This window comes from Myotis lucifugus, unplaced genomic scaffold, assembly GCF_000147115.1.
Source record: "Myotis lucifugus unplaced genomic scaffold, Myoluc2.0 scaffold_180, whole genome shotgun sequence".
Classification (NCBI taxonomy): domain Eukaryota; kingdom Metazoa; phylum Chordata; class Mammalia; order Chiroptera; family Vespertilionidae; genus Myotis; species Myotis lucifugus.
In genome coordinates, this window is record NW_005871228.1 from 1750163 (window position 1) to 1756162 (window position 6000).

The window sequence follows — 6000 nt, forward strand, 5'->3', positions numbered from 1 at the left end:
TAGGCAAGGTAAAACTGTATGACTTAGCATACTTTAAAATAACAACTCTGCTCTGGCTAGGTAGTTCAATTGGTTAGAGTGTCATCTCAAAATGCCAAGGTTGTAGGTTCCATCCCTGGTCAGGACACATACAAGTATCAACCAATGAGTGCATAAATAAGTGGAACAACAAATTGATGTTTCTCTCTAAAATCAATTTAAAAAACAACAACTACAACTCTGAATATCTGTTAATAGCTAAATAAATTAAAGTGTATGGCTGTACCATAAATTACTTTACAATCCTCCTTGTAGAACAGTTTCAATCTTCCCTATTATAAAAAATGCCATAATATCTTATGTAAAATCTCTTCTGTAATTAGGATTGTTTCCTTAAAAGCTATTGCGAGGCAAAAGAATATAAACATTTGACTCTATTATTGAGTTATGAATTATTTAAAACTCCTCTTTTTTAATGCTTTTTTGTGACCTTTCCTGATACATGAAAATTCTAGATATCTGCATTTATACTTTTCTTGAGGATATTGTTTTTACCCTAATAAGGAAAAAAATAAACACCCTAAAAGAGACGTTTACAAAAAAAAGACAAGCCATAATATACAAATCATCAAGATAATAGACACTAAAAAATAAAATGTTCAATTACAAGAAATAATATAAATGCATATTAAAAATGAGACATATCATTCTACTCTTGTTGGAGCCAGGGCAGCTCTTCTTGTGCAGAAGACAGCTAGGATGGGCACCAATATAGGTGAATTTATAAGTGGGAGAGCAAGAAGTTCAGGGAATGTACACTGAGACCTTTAATTTTCTCCATGAGTAGAAGGCAACAGAATTTACTGGGGTGAGTAGGGCAGAGGGTTGTATGGCTCAGTAGAGAAAGCATATCTCTTCACTTTTCTAGGAAGACTAAGGATGTAAAGAAATGTGCTACCCTCCCAGAACAGGGCTCCAGAGGCACAGTAAGAGGACATAGCAGAGTGGGAATTACTGCAGAAAGCAGAGACCATAGGAGGGGTCCCACTCAGTGCTGAGCCAGAATATAACAGGTCTGGAAAGCTTTCCATCAGCAGTCTTCCAGCCTGTTTAAAGTTCTAAACAAAACTTTGGTGAGGCCCTAGCCGGTTTGGCTCAGGATGGAGTGTCAGCCTGCGGACAAAAGGGTTCCGGGTTCGATACCGGTCAAGGGCACATGCCTGGGTTGCGGGCTCAGTCCAACGTGTAGGAGGCAGCCAATCAATGATTCCCTCTCATCATTGATGTTTCCATCTCTCTCTTCCTCTCCGAAATAAATAAAAGTATATTAAAAAAAAAACTTTGGTGAAAGGTATGTTCTCCCTGGCACTGTGTCAGCAGCATTTGAAATAACTAAGCCTCCCTGAAGTGTGAAGGGATCCAGATTACCTTGCAAGGGAGAACACAATTGTCCAAGAGTTTGCATGGGGCCCAGATGGTGTGGCTCAGGGGTTGAGCGTTGACCTATGAACGAGCAGGTCACAGTTCAATTCCCGGTTAGGGCACATGCCTAGGCTGTGGGCTCAATCCCCGGTGGGGGGCATGCAGGAGGCAGCCGATCAATGATTCTTCTCATCATGGATGTTTCTCTCTCTCTCTCCCCCTTGCTTCCTCTCTGAAATCAATAAAAATGTATTTTTTAAAAAGAGTATACATGGGCCAGTGTGTGTGTGCTTGTGGGGAGAGGGAGGAGTGATAGATAGGCATTGCCTCCCAATCTAGATTTAGAATACATTGGGAGGTTCTAATCAAGGAGAAATGACCCTAGTTTCCCCTTCTTATGCCCCAAATCTTCCATGGCTACTACCTAAGAAGGGAAGGTTGGGCAGGCACTTGTACATTTGTGTATACAACTTAGAGGAGCTATTTGGTCCAAAATAGTTAGTAGGCCTTCTGCTCAAAAATAGATGTTTTAACTTTTGGGGTCAAATTCATGCTTCTTCACACCTCATGTTCCAATTAAATATGAATTTAAGGTATAAACACTTGAGAACTAAAACTCCATTATTTCCTATTTAAACTTTTGGGTTGTTTTTTTGTTTGTTTTTCTATAGCTATCAGCAAAACACTGCTGCTTTCATTGAAAAATTTGAGCTATACTATAGCCTAGTTATGGGGACTAGAGCTGGGAGCCACAAATGACATTAAGCAATTTTCCTTCCACCCTCTCCAATTTGCTCTCATTTCCCACTCTTCTTGCTACACTAAAAAAAGAGATAAGTTTTACCTAACTGGTTGGGGGGACCTTCCCCAATTACAAGTTATCCTTGTTACAAGAGGGGAAAAAAAACTATGGAGAAGCCGAAACCGGTTTGGCTCAGTGGATAGAGCGTTGGCCTGCGGACTGAAAGGTCCCAGGTTCGATTCCGGTCAAGGGCATGTACCTGGGTTGCGGGCACATCCCCAGTGGGGAGTGTGCAGGAGGCAGCTGATTGATGTTTCTCTCTCATCGATGTTTCTAACTCTCTCTCTCCCTTCCTCTCTGTAAAAAATCAATAAAATATATTTAAAAAATCAATAAAATATATTAAAAAAAACTATGGAGAAATTAAAGATCATTTAAAATTACCAATTACTTTAATTAGAAAATACAGCCCTAGACAGTTTGGCTCAGGGGATAGAGCATTGGCCCATGGACTGAAGGGTCCCGGGTTAGATTCCCACAGTTCCCAGTCCTGGTCAGGGTGTATGTGGGAGGCAACTAATTTATGTATCTCTCTCACATTGATGTTTCTCTTTCTACCCCCACTCCCTTCCACTCTCTCTAAAAATCAATGGAAAAAAATATTCTCAGGTGAGGATTAGAAAAAAATATTACATAATTATTGTACTAAGTGAAATAACCCAAAAAGGTAGAAAAAGTAATTCCTGCTACTCTTGCTAATTTCCATTCTCCCTAGAAATAAATGGAAAAATATCCTCAGGTTTGAATTTAAAAAAAAAAAATTAAAAAGCAATTTGGTAGAAGATAGAGATTCACTTTACGAGATACTCATTTCAATACTATTTAAAATAGCAAAAAAAAAAAAACACCAAACTTCTAACCACCCCATGGGGATGATTAAATTATAACCAATGCAGACATTAACAGTGAGGCTATAATAAATAATTACATAAAAAGATAAAGATGCTTGCTGCATTTTATTTATATAACTAAATAAATGCTACACATCAGAATGTCTAAATGGTAGAATGGGTAGTATGTGTGAGATTTCTATTTTTAAATTTTTGCTTCTCTATATCTACTTTTTTAGCTTATTTATATCATTTTTTCTTCAATGAATATGTATTACTTATACAAGGAAAAAACACAGTTAGCTGCTGTGCACCCAATTAGAATAACCCATTGAGCTCAAAATTACATCAAAAGAGACAGAACAATAGATGCCAAAAGTTGGGGGAAATATGAGGAAAACCTAAATTTTTTTGCCCCAGTAAGTTGGGACTAAGGAAAGGCTATTCTTATTTATGGCCTATGAAATATCTCGGTCTAGCCAACAGCCCAGCATGTTCCACAGTGGCATGGACTGTAACCCCAGGAACTGGTTGGCTTTCTAACTTTGAAGGAAAAACTCAAGCAGAGCTATTATCAGGCTACCTGTCCCTAGATGCAGAGTTAATAATAAGGTGCTTGTACCAGCAATTTGTGTTGTATATGGTATGTTTTAGGGCTGTACAATTTGTTCTCAGTGAAGTACAACACCAATATTTTACATAAAACATTTCCTATCCTTGCTTATACTTTTAAATGGTTATCACCATTCTTTCTTAGCCATTTTTTCCCCTATGAAAACACACCTCTGATATAAAGAGCTGTTCTAGACTTAGAAAACACTGAGTTACACATATATTTTTAGTCCTCTCCCCCTCAGAGAAATGAATGTATCTGTGTTTATAAAGAACAAGGCTATACCGATAGATGAACTGAACCTATTATCTTAACCTAGGCCTTTGGCCAAAGAACACAGGTAAAGTGTTACCAGGGTCTTCTGCAAACCCCCAAATAAAATAACAAAAAAGCCATATACCCTAACATTTATGATCAAACTTCCACTTACCCTCCTCCAACACTTAGCTCTCACTAGATGATATTAAGGTCAACCATGGAATACAGTCTTAGATGCATTTAAGAGCTTTCTGTTCATACATTCAATGGAGAAAGAAATTTTCTTCCTTCCCCAAATGACAAAAGTCTTCAGAATCCTGAAGGCCAAACCTACTTTCTAAGAGCAGGTCCCACACAAACATAAGGAACTATGTGACTAGTTGAGTTTGGTTTTAAAGGAGTCATCTTGGAACTTCTCATTAGCCTTAAGAATAATGCTTTTGTGCAAAAACACTTTTTTAACTCCTCTTACAAATATTTCCCTTCAAAATCTACAGCATTGTTTTCTCCTGGAAAAGCCTTCTGTTTAAGGTCGAAGCTTTCCTCTCCTCTCTTACCTCCTACTGGCCTGTCTCCCAGTCAGATCCCGGGGGGCACCTTCCTTCCTGATCCCCACAGTCCCGCAGGCTCCCAGGACCCTCAACAGGCCCCGCAGGCTCAGCCTTGTTCACACTGCTCTTCCGGCCGGCATACTGTTGGCGCTCAAATATTTGTTTAATAAACCGCCGGATTACTGCAGGCTAGTGCTGTCCAACAGAGTAGCTACCAGTCGATTGTGGCTTATGAACACTTGAAATGGGGATCCAGCAACTGTCAAACCGACCTTTTAACCAAATTTTAATTAAATAGCCACACGACTCTAACCTCTGACAAGAGGGTAAGGTCTGTTGATTACTTAAAAAATTAATACTTGCACATATATGTACACTTTTTTAAAAAGCAATATGTTCGTTACCTCATATACAAAAAAATTCAGGATAGTGGGAACACCAGTCCAGTTGTATTTCCCAGAGGGAGCAACACCTTATTTACTTACTTGTTTGTTTGTTTAATTGTCAAATGCTGTAAGTCCCCCCACTCTCTTTTTTAACTTTTTGTCGATTTTTTTTGGGTGACATTGGTTATTAAAATTATATGGGCTTCAGGTGTATAATTCTGTAACACCTCATTTGTATATTGTATTGTGTGTTCACCCAAGTCAAGTCTTACTACTTCCATAGTCCGTACTTTAGCTTAGGCACAAAGACTCCAAATTCTGGATTTGAAAACCTTTAGATCCACGTGGGTACTTTTGGAAATTTTGGCTGAATTTAATTAGTCCACATTCTATGGATTTACAACTACTCAGTAATAACGTAAACTCCCGAAATTACAACTCAAAATAACAGCGTGAAGCAGCTTAACCCTTCCGTGTACGAGCACGTGGCCAACACAAAATGTCTGACTGATGAGCCGACGGGACGAACGTGACCCAACCTCCACCTCCAAAGCCGGGGGCCTGGCCAAGGTGCCCCTGTGCTCGGGCCCAACAGGGGCGCTCGTGGCGGCCACGCGGGGTGGGGGTGGGGGCGCCCCTAACGTCACCGGCGGTGACTTCGTGCACGCAGGACTGAAGACCGCGTGCGCCCCGGGCAAACCGGGCTGGATTCCCACAAGTCGGCCACTTGTTACACCCGCAGCCACCCGGCGCACCCGCCGCCGGAAGGGGGGGTCGGCGACCCCGGGCCAGAGCTCGCCGCCCGGCCCAGGGGGGTCTGGCAGGGGCGCGGCTCCCCCGAGTGGCGCCCCGACCCGGGAAGCCCCCCCGCAGCTCGCGGGGCGGGCAGGAGAGGAGGGGCGGGCAGCAAGGGCGGCTCTGGAAGGCCCGCTCGCTTCAGGGCTCGGCGGACGAGCTTCTGCACTTGCGCGGGCAGAACCGCCCAGGCCCGCCCGACCCCCGCGCCTGTCCGGGCGGAGCCGGCTCCTTGCATCTCCCTTTAAGAACGGGGGGGAGCGGGACGGAGCGCTCTGGAGAGGAGAGGTGCCGACGGCGGAGCGCGCGGCTCCCGCCAGTGCGAGCCCAGCCCAGCCCAGCCCAGCGCGGCGGCGGCGGAAAA